Genomic DNA, 17,047 nt, shown 5'->3' with positions numbered 1-17,047 from the left:
AGAACAGCTTATATTGATGTAGACTTATTTGGAGATCTGGAAAAAAATGATGCATGTTTCTGGATCTGGCCAACATTGCTCAGAGCTCAAACATACCAAAAGTTATCAAAGATTACCACACCTGTTTGTCACTTGAGCCACAGTAAATGTCCTCACTCATAGCTGATGGCACCAATAAGATGCAACATGGTTTGCTGACATCCTGGGGAGAGCCCAGCCAAAGGCCATCAGCATGATTGGGTGCTGAAGCACATGCTGCATGCAGAGATGCTGAAAGCACTGGGGATGTTCAGACTGGGGGTGAGAAAGCTAAGGAGATGTTTGTTGTCTTCTAGTACCTGAAAGGAGATTATGGAAAAGAAGCCAAGCTCCTCCTGTAGAAACATAATGAAAGGATGGGGGACAGCAATCACAAAGACATGGAATAAAAATCATCACCAGGAAAGAGGTTAAGCACTGAAACAATGGACCAGAGAGTCTATGGACTCTCCACCCTCAGCCCAAATCCCTGAGCAACCTGACCTGCATTTGGTGTTGATCCTGTTTTGGGTAGGAGGATGGACTGAATGACCTCCAGAGGTCCCTTCCAGCCTGAATCGTTCCTTGCATCTGTGGCTTACAAGGATTCAGCATACCTCGCATTACTTCAGGCTAAGACTGTGTATCCAGATATTGAGGTTTAGAGATGCACGGGAACTCAGTGAGCTCAGAAAAGGGACTGAAAACTTTGGTTGAAGACTCTATCAGCTGGCACTGAAGTTTCAGTAACATTCTTGAATTAACTATATGTCCTGGTTTCAGTTAGGACAGAGTTAATTTTCCTCCTAGTAGCTGGCAGGGTGCTATGTTTTGGATTAGAATGAGAAGAGCGCTGATAACATGCTGATGTTTTAATTGTTGTAGAGCAGTGCTTACACCAAGCCAAGGACTTTTCAGCCTCTCTCTGTCCTGCTAGCGAGCAGGCTAGGGATGCAGCAGAAGCTGGGAGGGGACAGACCCAGGACAGCTGACCCAAACTGGCCAAAGGGGTATTCCATACCATCTGATGTCATGCTGAACAATATATAGGGGTGGCTAGCCGGGGTGGAGGTGTGGCCGGCTGCTCGGGGATAGGCTGGGCATCGGTCAACGGGTGGTGAGCAATTGCATTGTGCATCACTTATTTCGTACACATTATTACTATTAATACTATTATTATTATTATTATTGTTGTTATTCTTTTCCCTGTCTTAATAAACTGTCTTTATCTCAACTCACAGGCTTCACTTTCCCGTTTCTCTCCCCCATCCCGGAGAGGGAGGGGGGAGGGTGAGCGAACGGCTGTGTGGTGTTTGACTGCCAGCCGGGCTAAACCACAACAGCCCATTTGGCGCCCAACGTGGGGCACGAAGGGTTGAGATATCGACAGATTTGACCAGAGTGTGTTAAACTAAAATTGGTATAAGCATTCGACCTGCTTAATAGTTGCTAGTCACAATGTTGATTGCCTTAATCTCAAGTCTGCTGTGCCTGTTTCCCAAATTGAGTTTTATAGCAAGTTACTTTCTGTATGTGCTCCCTGTCGTGCTGTTTACCCTTTCCGGGCCCTGGTTTAAGATTGTTATGGTACTGTGTGGTGTAACGATGGCTTATGAAATGATGAAGTATCTGGTCATGACTCTAACCTGGTATTTGTACTCAGCACTGTCGTCGACTCTATACTTCGGAAACCATATCTCAGAAACTATTAGCAATTACACCTATTGCCTTTTTTCATCAGGGAGTCAGTCTCTGGAGGGGACAGGGGAAGATATTTTTTCCTACCTGTTCACTCTCCCTTCCTCCTTCACCACCCTCTTATCCCCCGAGCTAGTTACGGTAGCTCTCCAAGATGTTGAATATCCTTGGGATACTCAGACCAGCATGTTCTTGTTGTTATGTCTCCTGAATGCGCTTCAGGTTTTGTTTAAGGTTAAACAACTACTTAGGAATCTCATCCGGAGATCTGTCTTGAGGCGGGATATTTGCGAGTGGCAGGGAGTGTGGGAGGATATGGGCAGGTTTCTAGGGCAGTGGGCACCTCCAGTGTTTTGGACATTCACCCCTGAACAACTGCAAAATCCTAAAAAACTGGTAGAATGCTTGAAAAAAAGGTGTCATGACTCTGGCAGTTCCAAAGTGACACAAATCACTGTGGCGTGCTGGGGTCTGGCTTGTGCCTATCGAGCTGCAATTGATGCTACTATCAACCTAGTGACAGACCCTGCGGCCGTTCCAGTCCCGGCTCCTGCAGCCACTCCAGCTCCAGCTCCCGCAGCCGTCCCAGCTCCAGCTCCCGCAGCCGTTCCGGCTCCAGCTCCCGCAGCCGTTCCGGCTCCAGCTCCCGCAGCTGTCCCGGCTCCAGCTCCCGCAGCCGTTCCGGCTCCAGCTCCCGCAGCTGTCCCGGCTCCAGCTCCCGCAGCCATTCCAGCTCCCGCAGCCGTTCCAGCTCCCGCAGCCGTCCCGGCTCCAGCTCCCGCAGCCGTTCTGGCTCCAGCTCCCGCAGCTGTCCCGGCTCCAGCTCCCGCAGCCGTTCCAGCTCCCGCAGCCGTTCCGGCTCCAGCTCCCGCAGCCATTCCGGCTCCAGCTCCCGCAGCCATTCCCACTCCTGTGGCTGGGTCAGAGAAACGAACTGTAGCAGTGCAAGTTGCCCCTGCAGAGGGTACTCCAACCCCTGTAGCAGACCCTGTGGCTGGGTCAGAGAAACGAACTGTAGCAGTGCAAGTTGCCCCTGCAGAGGGTACTCCAACCCCTGTGGCAGACCCTGTGGCTGGGTCGGAGAAACGAACTGTAGCAGTGCAAGTTGACCCTGCAGAGGGTATTCCAATCCCTGTGGCAGACCCTGTGGCTGGGTCGGAGAGGCGAGCTGTAGCAGTGCAAGTTGCCCCTGTAGAAAAGGTGAAAAAGTGGTATAGAGACGCAGGTCGTTTAGAACGCAGAAAGTCTTCTGCTAAGTCTGGGTCTGGAGAAGACGAGGCTGGGCCATCAAGTGTGCAGGAGGATGAAGATGAGGATGAGGATGTCAGTAAGTCAACAGTAACTACCCGAACCCTATACCAGCGTGAGCTACGAGATGTGCGAAAAGATTTTGGTCGCTGTATAGGTGAACAGCTTGTCACCTGGCTGCTCCGGTGCTGGGACACTGGAGCCAATGGTGTGAAATTAGAGGGCAGGGAAGCCAAGCGGTTGGGATCCCTTGCTAGAGATGCAAGCATTGACAAAGCAATTGGAGATGGAGCACGATCTCACAGCCTCTGGAGGCGTCTCCTGTTAGCTGTGAAGGGAAGGTATCCCTACAAGGAAGAACTTGTATGTGTACCAGTCAAGTGGACCACCATGGAGAAGGGAATTCAGTACCTGAGGGAATTAGCCGTACGGGAAGTAATTTATAAGGACTTAAACGATGCACAAACATCCACAGATCCAGATGAAGTCCAGTGTACTCGACCCATATGGCGGAAGTTTGTACGGAATGCACCATCAACATGGGCCAGCACATTGGCAATAATAACCTGGAAAAACGGTGAAGATCCCACAGTGGGTGACATGGCTAAACAACTCCGGGAGTACGAAGGAAATCTCTCCTCTTCCCTACAGGCCTGCGTCTCGGCTGTGGAGAAACTCTCTGAAGAGTTCCACCAACTTAAAGAGAATTTATCTTCCCCCCCACCTGAACAAACCAGTGGCCACCAACTAAAAGAGAATACTTTGGAGAAACTTTTTGAAGAGGTCCAGCAACTTAAAGAGAGTGTATTTTCTTCCCCACCTGTACAAACCAGCGTCTCAGCTATTAGGGGTAAACGTGCATCCGTGCAAAGAAGACAATATGGTGGGTACACACCCCGCACCACCCTGTGGTTTTACCTACGTGACCATGGAGAGGACATGAGAAAATGGGATGGAAAATCTACTGAGACCCTAGAGGCACGGGTACGTGAGTTGCAAAAGAAAACAATCGGGAGAAAGGGGTTCTCTGAAAAGTTTGCTGCTCCAACTTTTAGCAGGCAGTCTTTTAAACACAGAAATGAAGATTCTGACCAGGACTAGAGGGGCCCTGCCTCCAGCCAGGGGGAGGAAAGGGACAACCGAGTTTATTGGACTGTGTGGATTCGATGGCCTGGCACGTCTGACGCACAGAAGTATAAGGCTCTAGTAGACACCGGTGCACAATGTACTCTAATGCCATCCAGCTGTAAAGGGCCAGAGCCCATCTGTATTTATGGCGTGACAGGGGGATCCCAGCAGTTAACTGTATTGGAAGCTGAAGTGAGTCTAACCGGAAATGAGTGGCAAAAGCACCGTATTGTGACTGGCCCGGATGCTCCGTGCATCCTTGGCATAGACTATCTTAGAAGAGGATATTTCAAGGACCCAAAAGGGTTCCGCTGGGCTTTTGGCATAGCTGCCTTAGAGACAGAGGACATTAAACAGTTGTCTACCTTGCCCGGTCTCTCAGAGGACCCTTCTGTTGTGGGGTTGCTGAGGGTTGAAGAACAGCAAGTGCCAATCGCTACCACAACTGTGCACCGGCGGCAATATCGCACCAACCGAGACTCCCTGATTCCCATCCACGAGCTAATTCGTCAACTGGAGAGCCAAGGAGTGATCAGCAAGACCCATTCACCTTTTAATAGTCCCATATGGCCAGTGCGAAAGTCCAATGGTGAGTGGAGACTAACAGTGGACTATCGTGGCCTGAACGAAGTCACGCCACCACTGAGTGCTGCAGTGCCGGACATGCTAGAACTCCAGTACGAACTGGAATCAAAGGCAGCCAAGTGGTATGCCACAATTGATATTGCTAATGCATTTTTCTCCATCCCTCTAGCAGCAGAGTGCAGGCCACAGTTTGCTTTCACTTGGAGGGGAGTCCAATATACTTGGAATCGGCTGCCCCAGGGGTGGAAACATAGCCCTACCATTTGCCATGGTCTGATCCAGTCTGCGCTGGAGCAGGGGGAGGCTCCTGAACACCTGCAGTACATCGATGACATCATTGTGTGGGGTGACACTGCAGAGGAAGTTTTCGAGAAAGGGAAGAAAATAGTCCAAATCCTTCTGAAGGCCGGTTTTGCCATAAAACAAAATAAAGTTAAAGGACCTGCACGAGAGATCCAGTTTTTAGGAATAAAATGGCAAGATGGACGTCGTCAAATTCCAATGGATGTGATCAACAAAATAACAGCTATGTCTCCACCAACTAGCAAGAAGGAAACACAAACTTTCCTAGGTGTCGTGGGGTTTTGGAGAATGCATATTCCAAATTACAGTCTGATTGTAAACCCGCTCTACCAAGTAACTCGTAAGAAGAATGCTTTTGAATGGGGCCCTGAGCAACGACAAGCCTTTGAACAAATTAAACAAGAAATAGTTCATGCAGTAGCCCTTGGGCCAGTCCGAACAGGACCAGATGTAAAGAATGTGCTCTACACCGCAGCCGGGGAGAATGGCCCCACCTGGAGCCTCTGGCAGAAAGAACCTGGGGAAACTCGAGGTCGACCCCTGGGGTTTTGGAGTCGGGGATACAGAGGATCTGAGGCCCGCTATACTCCAACCGAAAAGGAGATATTGGCAGCATATGAGGGAGTTCGATCTGCTTCGGAAGTGGTCGGTACTGAAGCGCAGCTCCTCCTGGCACCCCGACTGCCGGTACTGGGTTGGATGTTCAGAGGAAGGGTCCCCTCTACACATCATGCAACTGATGCTACATGGAGCAAGTGGGTTGCACTGATTACTCAGCGGGCTCGAATAGGAAACCCCAGTCGCCCAGGAATCCTGGAAGTGATTATGGACTGGCCAGAAGGCAAGTACTTTGGGATATCGTCAGAGGAGGAGGTAGTCCGTGCTGAAGAAGCCCCACTGTACAACAAGCTACCAGAAAATGAGAAGAAATATGCCCTGTTCACTGATGGGTCCTGTCGTATTGTGGGAAAGCATCGGAGATGGAAAGCTGCTGTATGGAGTCCTACACGACGAGTTGCAGAAGCTGCTGAGGGAGAAGGTGAATCGAGTCAGTTTGCAGAAGTGAAAGCCGTTCAGCTGGCCTTAGATATTGCTGAACGAGAAAAGTGGCCAGTTCTCTATCTCTATACTGATTCATGGATGGTAGCAAATGCCCTGTGGGGGTGGCTACAACAATGGAAGCAGAACAACTGGGAACGCCGGGGCAAACCCATCTGGGCTGCTGCATTGTGGCAAGATATTGCTGCCCGGGTAGAGAACCTGGTTGTAAAGGTACGCCATGTAGATGCTCATGTGCCCAAGAATCGGGCTACTGAAGAACATCAAAACAACCAGCAGGTGGATCAGGCTGCTAAGATTGAAGTGGCTCAGGTGGACCTGGACTGGCAACATAAAGGTGAATTATTTATAGCCCGATGGGCCCATGACACCTCAGGCCATCAAGGTAGAGATGCAACATACAGATGGGCTCGTGACCGAGGGGTGGACCTGACCATGGACACTATAGCACAGGTTATTCATGATTGTGAAACATGTGCTGCAATTAAACAAGCCAAACGGTCAAAGCCTCTCTGGTATGGAGGACGATGGCTGAAATACAAATATGGAGAGGCCTGGCAGATTGATTACATCACACTCCCCCAAACCCGCAACGGCAAGCGCCACGTACTTACAATGGTGGAAGCAACCACCGGATGGCTGGAAACATATCCTGTGCCCCATGCCACCGCCCGGAACACTATCCTGGGCCTTGAAAAGCAAGTCCTATGGCGACATGGCACCCCAGAAAGAATTGAGTCAGACAATGGGACTCATTTCCGAAACAACCTTATAGACACTTGGGCCAAAGAACATGGTATTGAGTGGGTGTATCACATCCCTTATCATGCACCAGCCTCCGGGAAAGTTGAACGATACAATGGACTGTTAAAGACTACACTGAAAGCAATGGGTGCTGGGACATTCAAAAATTGGGAAACACATCTGGCAAAGGCCACCTGGTTAGTCAATACTAGAGGATCTGCCAACCGAGCTGGACCTGCCCAATCAAACCTGTTACGCACTGTAGAAGGGGATAAAGTTCCTGTAGTGCACGTAAGAAACATGCTGGGTAAGACAGTCTGGGCTACTCCCGCCTCAGGAAAAGGCAAGCCCATTCGTGGGATTGCTTTTGCTCGGGGACCTGGATGCACTTGGTGGGTAATGCAAGAGAATGGGGAGGTCCGGTGTGTACCTCAAGGGGACCTAATACTGGGTGAGAATAGCCCATGAGTTGAATTATAATATGTTAATTATCATATAACACTGTATGTCATCGCTACCATGGTTGCTATATATCATAGATGAAAATGGTGATTAATTAGAAAGTATTGGAAAGAGTGTAACCTGAGCATGACATAAATGGTATGGAATAAGGGGTGGATATCTGTCCTGGTTTCAGTTAGGACAGAGTTAATTTTCCTCCTAGTAGCTGGCAGGGTGCTATGTTTTGGATTAGAATGAGAAGAGCGCTGATAACATGCTGATGTTTTAATTGTTGTAGAGCAGTGCTTACACCAAGCCAAGGACTTTTCAGCCTCTCTCTGTCCTGCTAGCGAGCAGGCTAGGGATGCAGCAGAAGCTGGGAGGGGACAGACCCAGGACAGCTGACCCAAACTGGCCAAAGGGGTATTCCATACCATCTGATGTCATGCTGAACAATATATAGGGGTGGCTAGCCGGGGTGGAGGTGTGGCCTGCTGCTCGGGGATAGGCTGGGCATCGGTCAACGGGTGGTGAGCAATTGCATTGTGCATCACTTATTTCGTACACATTATTACTATTAATACTATTATTATTATTATTATTGTTGTTATTCTTTTCCCTGTCTTAATAAACTGTCTTTATCTCAACTCACAGGCTTCACTTTCCCGTTTCTCTCCCCCATCCCGGAGAGGGAGGGGGGAGGGTGAGCGAACGGCTGTGTGGTGTTTGACTGCCAGCCGGGCTAAACCACAACACTATATAACTAATTAACTCCAGTGCTCTTACTAACAGTATTTGAACATTTCAGACTATGAGCATTTTTAAACAAGCAGAAAATTTCAGAGTCTGTAGTTGACTTGACAGTTTCTTTGTTAGCAAAGCTATGCTTCCTAAACATGCAGGACTTTTTTCACAGAAGTATAGTCTGGATACATTAGTATATTTTACTCTTGGGAGGTATTACTAACAGATATGTATATTAGTTAAGGATATATTTTGAGACAAAATGCTAATTTTTCACAGTAGTTTGTGATATCACATGAAGCAACAAATGCTAGATAACCATGGATTTATTTCAGAAAAGTGAATATTAAAAGTATATATATGTGATATTACAAATGTGTCTGCTTGAAAAGCCTCTCTTAGATACAGAGCACTCTTCCTTTGCATCTGCTGCTGTTTTGTCAATAATTTATCTGCAATTAATTATTGAGATACTATTTTTCTAAATATCAGTAAAATCTTGACAGCACAAAGCATGGAATCATAAATCCAGTGTTGAAATGTTCAAGCAGAGGCTGAGAAGAAAAGAATTCTTATTAGCATACAAATATATGAGATAATGTTGAAGGGAATATGCTGCTCAGGAAGCATTTTTACAAATGTTATTTTTTAAGTGTTCTACAGGATGGAAGTCCCTTTTTAATAGTGGCATTCAAAAAATGTCATTAAGGTCTTAATCCTCTAATGTGCCATGTGTGGGTGGCTGCTGTCCATATGCTGACTGAGGTCAGTGAAGAGGTGGACTTCGTGAGGGATGGGAGTATCTCAGCTGAGCATCACACTGGCTTACAGGCTTACAGATCCTGCCTGCCTCAAACCCCAGAGGCCACAGAGAAGATTTTCAGCAAAGTGCAGTGTGAGGAATTCAGAAAAATGAATGGGAAGAAACATCTGAAGAGCATTACTTTCACCAACAAACTCCGATTTCTAAGGGTTCTGTATCACTGGCTAGCAAAGGGAGGGTCAGAGGTTTCAAGTAACCAACAAGCACTTTTTATATTAATGTATGTTGAATTTATGATGATACTAATACATATTTAAAGAACTTACCTACCTTTAGCTGAACTGAAGAAATTCAAAGCTACTGTGCTTCCAGCATCTTGCACTGCAAAATAAAAAGGTTTATCTTAAGCAACCTTTGCTGGAAATGGTCTGTGCAGGAAGCTGTCTCCTCTCACATGGGAGATGATAATTTCATTGCTTGCAACTATCTGACCATAAATTTAAGGAAATCCTAGTGGACTTCAAAAGAAAGCTTGCATTGCACTTTTGTGCCAAGGCAGTGGATAAAACTTGAAGAAGGAAAATCCTCATTAAAACATTTATTAAAAGGAAAGTGCTGCAAATTCCACCTGATACCCTACATCCGTGGCCCAGTCCAATCAAGTGTGGACAGTATCTAAGTCTCAGGAAACTAGAGATGGCTGAGGGTGAATGTCATGTTAGCAATAACAAAACAAAAAACAAAACAAAACAACAAAAAAAGAGCTATTCACTTTGCAGACTATTTTGTTGTTGTTGTTTGTTTGTTCTGGTCTTTTCTCCACATACAAACAAAATGCTTGAAGTCAACCAATGAAGTCATTGTAATGGAGTTCAGTAAGCTTTGTTTCAAACACAGAAAGTTTACATTATAGCTAGGGCTCTCAGCATAAACAAATATATAAAAGCATACCTGAAGGACCTAAGTGCTGTATAATCTTTGAAGAAGAAAATTTTTGGCAATACACTATAAAGAATGAGTACTGGAAGACAAATAGCTGTACCAGTACAAGTCATTATCCGTTTAATTATCAGAATCCAGCTGACACAAAACTCAAGTCAAGCAAATAACGTAAGCTTCCCAGAGAATACATCCGCATATGGGGTTCATCCTAAAAGTCACTGGAGTGATTGACTCGTAGATATCCTGATGTCTGTTAATTACCTCTTTTCCCAAAGAGCAGACAGACATTGGCAACTGGGATGCTCATTGCTTAAATTTTGGTTGGAAGATGAAAAGAAAATTGGGATGAATGGAAGGTTCAGCAAAATAAGTATTATATGTCACTGGCCTGCACATCTACCACTGCTCTACATCGGTGATTTAGTGGGTAAAGCCCAAAACAACTCAGGAATCCTTGATCCTACCTCTGGTTTTAGCATTAACATCTTTGTTAGAGTTAGCAGGCACTGTAACCTAGACATATAAGTACTGACATTTGAAATTATTGTTGCTATTTTACCTGTCAATGCTACTTTACAGTTGATATCAATATAAGAAATAAAACCTGGTCTAGATAGACTGAGCTACTTGAAGAATGACAAAGAGAAGCTGGGAATGTGCTGGGAACCTGAGAGAGAAGTTATTTCTGTGTTTCTGGATAATATGAGAACATTCAAAGTCACCTCTCTTCGTGTACAGATACATCATTTTCACTCCTGCTCCAGTTTCCACCTTCCTGTTGAAAGATTTCTTGAGCTTGACTACCCCAAAAAATATGGGAAAAAATCTGAAAATTATGTACTGAAGTTAGTCATCTATGCTTTCTCTTTTGTCAATGGAGAGACATCCTTACTACTTCTCCCCATGGCAGTCTGGAGGCAAACTGGCAACATGATGTTGAAACTCTCAAATTTTCCACACATTTTCACTCATATCAAAGGTGGCACAAGCTATGCAATATACAGATTTGGGGTCTGTAACGAAGGAGGCCCCCAGCTATATATCCCTGATGTGCTGCAAAACAACAATGCAACAAGACATCCACCAAAATAGCCTGAAACTAGTGCTGGATTGAAAAGGAGTAAATAGGAGAAAGCAACAGCGGAAGCAGAAGAAAAAAGATATATATAAAGAAAAATAAACAAAGAAGAAAAAAAGGAAAGGAATGGAAAAAGAGAAAAGGAACTCAGCAGAACTTCTGAGTCTGAGTCATTCTTTTAATAAAACTTTCTGTAAAGTTCAAAAACGCAACTGCATTTTTATCTCTGAGCCTGAAAAGATGAAAGGAGCAAGGAGCAGAAAGGTTGTAACTTTCATGTTTATACACAAATACTCCGAAAGAACCTGCTTCTGCCTCACACCTTCATTCAGTACTTAGAAGTGCAAACACAAATTAAGCAGACTCTTTGAAGTCCTCAGCTATGCAGAAGCCCTAGCAGAACAAGGAGTTCTGAGCTGAGGCAGAGGAAGAAAGGTACACACAATGTTGGAGAAGGATTACGAGAAGGAGACACAGGCAGAAGAGATGTGTATTTTAGTCCTCTGAATTTTCTTTGTACCAGGAGCCACATCGAATGCACAGGGGAATTTGGCATGGAAGGACAAGAGAGTCCCTGTCCTGGCTTGGCAGCACTTCACAGGCCTCTCTGACAAACACCGTTTGCACCATGCTCAGATCAAACCCACTTGGTGAGAGCCTACTTCCCAGGGCTGAAGACTGTGGGAGGATGCAGCAGGCAGGTAGATGGCAAGAAGAAGAGCTTCTGCTCATCATTATCAATGCTGCTGTGCATAGGAGGAAATGTGGCTGCAATCTAAATGCCAGTGGCATCAGTTGCTCAGCTGGAGGTACCAGACACCCTCAAGAGTAGCTCATGCTGGGCAAGGTGCCAGAGGCCTAGCAATCCTCCCATAAACCCACACCTTCAGCAGCTGGGCCCCATGGTGTCCCAAAAGAGTCCTCTGAACAACAAAGCTCAAAATGCATGGGATTCAACGCACACTCTCCATTCCTCAACTGTCTCCATGGGCCACTGTCCATCCCATCCTTACTTCAGCCCCTCTGGCCATGCTGCTTTGTCTTCTTCAATTAGATGGTTTGACATCAGCTATTCTTTACCACTGCTCCAGTCCTGCACAGTCTAGACAGACTTCAACAAGAGTCCTACTGAGCTTTCAATGAGAGTCAATACAAGAGAACTAGAGGACAAGGAGATAACCTCTGATCAGTGGAGAAATGCCACAAATACCCAATCTGATAGAAGAGAATGTCAAATACCAGTAGTGCTAGCGATGCAAGAATCAAAACAATCCCAGATGGAAAGCTAAAACAGAATCCTTCAGAAAGTGAGTTCTTGTACTTGTTTTTGGAGCCTGAGGGTTCCTTGTTTTGTGTACAGAAAGGCAATATTGACTTTGGCAGCACAGTGTACACCCTGCAGGGCTCTGAGTCTCTTCCTGCTGCCCCTAGTTTGCTTCTTCCATAAACTCCTCTTAGGAATGAAAGATCTTTATTAAAAAAAAAATCCACTTAATGAATTTTCTCACATATGTCCAAGAGCGAAAAGAAAATGCTTAACCTTTGACCTCAAGGCTAAATTACAGCATGGTAAGTGATGAGAAGCCACTGCTTATTGTTTGCTTTTAGAACAGCAATAATGTAACCATTTTAGATGACCTGCTGGGTTTAGCACTGAAGCGTTTTTCTTGGTGGAATCAAATAGTTAGGGTTTTTTCCCCTCAGGTTCCCTTGCAAATGCAAGTCTGCAGATTCCTGCTGATGTCCCAGATGTTACTGTTAAAACATATGGTTGTATATACATATATGATATTTTTTATATTTTAATATATATATACATGCATATATAATCTATATTTATATAAGAATATATCTATTACTATGTGCGTACAAATGTGTGGAATAAAACTTGGATTGTGTTTTTCTACCCAAAAGCAATTATTTGTGCTTAAGTTGGCTGTCTTCTACTGGTACCCATCTCTGGAGTATATGGACAATTTAACACCACGTTTATCCAGTTCCTCAGGTCCCAGAAGGAATCTTTTTTTGCATTTCTTTGTTTTTCTTTTTGAGGCCTATTGTGAAAAGTTCATTGCTTTACTGCTAATAGATCAATGAGCTTCAGACAGGAATGCTATGCCCAATGACAAGTTAAATACCCTTACAGTCAACAACTCCGTGGAGGACTTTAATCTCTAAAGTGAAAGCCCTCTACCATTTTGCACAGGATGACAGATTCTGCAAACAGATTTTATGAAAAGTTTTTCCTCCACTCAGTGGTCATTATAACTGTCCCTAGGTCAAAATTAGTCGGAAGAGAAAACTTTCCTAAGCTTGGCATGGAAAATGTTGTGTCCCAGGTTACTGAGAAATATTAATAAATGTACTAATGGATAGAATAAGGAGCTTTAATGACTTACATCCAGCTGGCTTGAGCCTCACAATCTATGAAGGACTGAAGGAAGGCTCCCAGAGGGTCTCATGATGTGCTGATTCTCAAATAAATCCTTGGATGTGTTTCCTGGGAGTGCTCACAGACTTAGTAGTTTCAGGCACCAGTTCAAGAAAATTGTCTTATTCACTATTTGCCATTGCCAGATATTCAGAAGTTTTCAGTACCCAGCAGCTAGAAAAAGGGAACTCCCAATTCCTAACAATTTTGCAACATACCTAACTGTAAACACAGGTTTTAAGTCCTTGGATTTGGTAATTTTTTTTTAAGTGCTTCAGTGTGTTTAACCATCTTCTAAACTGGGTTGCCCAGTTGTAATCTGGTATATTACATCACATAATCAAGTGTAATCTAGATTCTTTCTATTCCATCTAGGAAGAGATGATAGGTTGATTTGAGAACCACAAGGAGCTTAATCACACAAAGTGCATTTTATGTCTGCACAAAGTCCATTTCAGTTTTAGTCTCTTTGTAGATGCCAAAGAAGATAAGCGATTGCCTTTATTTGCTATTGACTTCTTTAATTTTACTGCCCTCTGGCAATAAATGCATCTGCTTAACCACCGCAGAAAAGAAAGTTGCCAGAAGTTTTCCAGAGCCCTAAAGACATAAACAACCCCAAAAGAGATCAAGTCCAGTGGACACAGGAAGGCCCTAAGGAAACACTTGTGTTACCATTACAAGATGGTTCCAGCCATTGCTGGTTTCTTACACATAGTGCTGTATGAAGACTCAAAGTGTCAAACTAAATGAGTCATCATATTGCCATGGATCAGCCATCGCATTGTTACATCGGTGTGCCACAAAATACAGTTTGATTATTTTTACTCATAATATTCTGCCAGAAAATGGAAGATGCATCACACCAAGTCTCCCAGGTTCCTAATACTGGATAAATGTTATGCTGGGGAAGTATCACTTCTGGTCCTCTGACGCAGCCTGCACAGCAGAGCAGCAGCGAGCAGCAGAAAGCCCTCTTCTCTCCCCACTACCTGCTCCAAGCAAACAGATCCAGGGGAATAGTGTGCCTGTGTCCCTGCTGAGCCACTATTGACCCCAGTATTGTTGCAGGAACCTCTTCTGCTGGACCAGTGAACATAGATCACCTGGAGCCTGCAGACTTTCCAACTTCAAGGAAATGGAGGAAATACCTCATTGTGGGGCCTGATGTGGCCACCAGCTCAGGACAATGTCATCATGATGTGAGAATACCTCCCAAAGCACATTTCTATAATTTTCCCATGTATTGGATGTGAAAATACACTGAGTATTAAGAGTTCTAAAAACCTTAGATGTTCATTAGCTCCTTTTTCCTCCCCATTCATGCCACAATGATCTTCTCTTGTTGGTTGGCTACTGCAAGCCACTGTGAGATCCAGATGGCTCAGCATGGTGGCTGAATATTTAAATGCCCATTGCGCATGAGGTCCATACCCCAATGCACACAGAAAAGCTGCACAAAGGTTTCAAAGTAAAGCCTTCTCATACTTTTGCAAAGGTTTTTTTTTGCAAAACCAGAACAGGGCCTAAAATATTCAACAGCTTGTCTCTTTAAATTAGGTCAGACTTGATCCCCTCTCAGGTTGTCTATCTCACTGGCTGGCTGTTATTAACATTTTTTAACTTGCCTTAGGTCTTGACAATTCCTGTTCTTACATAGTATTAAATACAATGCACTCAGTCAGGAAATAGATGTGATTAGTTATCTGCAACGCACAGCCCTCGCAACGTGACCACCCACCCAGCAGGCAAATAGGGACAGCATTGCTCAGACCCTCATCCCATCAGGCACAACAGCTATGATTTAAATCAGTTTGAACACATGGCATAGGCTTCACCAAAATAAATAAATAAATAAATAAAAGATGTCCTGAGTTCCTACAAGAAAGCAACCTTGATGGGATACTCAAAGGTAGAAAGCCAGGTAGTCCCAAATGTGTTCTTGCAGTGAGTGGCAAGAAACAAATTATGCAGCTGAAAGGAAACCAAGATAATCTTCATGTGGCTTAAAGGATCATAAGTCTGGCACCAACTGCCAGAGAACAATGCAATCAATGACAACATTGGCCTATCCAAATGGAGAAAAGATTTTCGTAATGCTGCATAATGATAAAAGACTGGCCAACAGTTGGATTTGCCATCGCTTGTGGTTTCTCGTAATGAAGAACATAAGAAATACAACATTTTCAGCAGCAGCAGCTTTCCAGGTCCTGGCAGACAACAACTGAGCTAATTATGAGAAAGGTCCGAAAGAACAAATCGGGCCCTTCCCAGCATGACAAAGTTTTTCTCAATCAGGAGTTCTTTTGTCATGAAGTAGGAGAAACAAGGAAATTTTGCTACCTCATGTCTTTCTGCTATCTAGTCCCTTTACATCTCTAGCCTTAGTCTGCAGTTCTAGTAGAGGGTCAAGCCAACCCTCAGTTTCACTCTACAGCCTTCCTAAAACACCTCCTGTAGCAAAGTAAAGGCACCATTCACTATGAGAAAACTTCAGCGTGCAGCCATTATTGCAGGTTTGCTGCAATTTCAACATCTGGCTTGCTCGTCCATTTCTGGAGATCAGAGTTTTGCAGCCTCTGGGAGAGTCACTGGAAAGCTCGACCCCAGCACTTCCCTTATTCCTGCTTCTTACCCTCAGGGAGACCAGATGAGCTCCCCAGGCTTCACTCTGGTTTGCCTTTAAACCTTTGGCTCCTCTGAAATCCACCCATGCTGGAAAAGGAGTTCTTAGCTCAATTTTCAATCAACAGTTGAAATCTCTCTGTGTCTTTCCCCATACCCTGAGGGATCTGATACTATTTACCTAGAAAGAACCAACTCTAATGGCTCGTACTGAGGTGAAAATATCTCTGGATTATTCTCTCTTGCCTAAGATGAGGTATTTAATATTTTCCTTTTCTCCCTGGAGGCAGTAGACTAAAGGATGAAGAAACAGTGACATGTGCAATGAAAATAAAATAAATAAATAAATGAACAGCAGAATGTACTTACCTCCATAAGGTGGAATCTGTTGTTTTTTTTTCAGGTTTGCACAGTACAGACTCAAAGGATCTTCAGCTACGACTCAGCTCCTACATGGACAGATTATATAAATAAGAACAATTGCAGAAAGGCTGTAGCTGCTCACTGACCAACCCACCTCCCTGTCTGCAGTTTAAGGACCGAGGATATGACTCACCATACTAAGGCTGTGCTCCACTTCATTTCAGTGTTTCGTAGTGGTTTTTGCTCTACCTGGACTTGGTTTCTAATGTTACATACATGTCTCCAGTGGAGACCGCTCTATTGTTTTACTCCATGTTTGTGATATTTTACCAGGAAGAATGTAGGCAATACAGAAAAGTTTGGATTAAATCATCTTACAAGTAGCATTGCTACACCATCAAAGCACTCTAAAGCGACTTTTGCCCATATCAGAAAGCTAACACGGCTCTAAGCCTCTGGCATATCAGCTTAAAAGCATTTCCTGTGGTCTCCTCATTTCTTTTGAGAATATCCTGTAAGTGATGCACAACCAAGGAACAAATACAATTTCTCAGAGTGCTTAGTTTTCACTTTGGCACAATCTGTAGTTGTTGTGTTCCAAAAACCTCATGGGAATTGAATTATCCCAAGTCCTACAATCCTGGGCCCCCTCATCTGATTTAGCTGAAATTGACTAATATACTCAGAAGTATAAGACACACACACAAAATGCGACTGTACAAACTATACTGAACCAAGCAGCTGTGAGTTTTTAAATTTAATCATGCAAATTGATATTTACATTACCATGAACTCCCAATGCTAGTCGTGATAGTTTTCTGCAAGTCTACTGCACAGATTCTCTCTCTTTTTTTTTTTTTCTTCTTTTTCTTATGTG

At 44.5% G+C, this 17,047-nt stretch overlaps 1 long non-coding RNA gene across 1 annotated transcript; it reads right to left on the bottom strand.

The window, feature by feature from the left end:
• Window positions 1-127: 127 nt before the first annotated feature.
• LOC121073604 lies at window positions 128-16,316 on the bottom strand. The gene is made up of 3 exons (XR_005821835.1): window positions 16,177-16,316; window positions 9,058-9,112; window positions 128-338 (listed from the first exon to the last, which is right to left on the bottom strand). It is a non-coding gene; the product is annotated as an uncharacterized LOC121073604 (long non-coding RNA).
• Window positions 16,317-17,047: the final 731 nt, after the last annotated feature.

The sequence above is a fragment of the Cygnus olor genome, chromosome 7 (assembly GCF_009769625.2).
Source record: "Cygnus olor isolate bCygOlo1 chromosome 7, bCygOlo1.pri.v2, whole genome shotgun sequence".
Classification (NCBI taxonomy): Eukaryota; Metazoa; Chordata; class Aves; order Anseriformes; family Anatidae; genus Cygnus; species Cygnus olor.
This window is presented reverse-complemented; position numbering and strand designations above follow the sequence as displayed.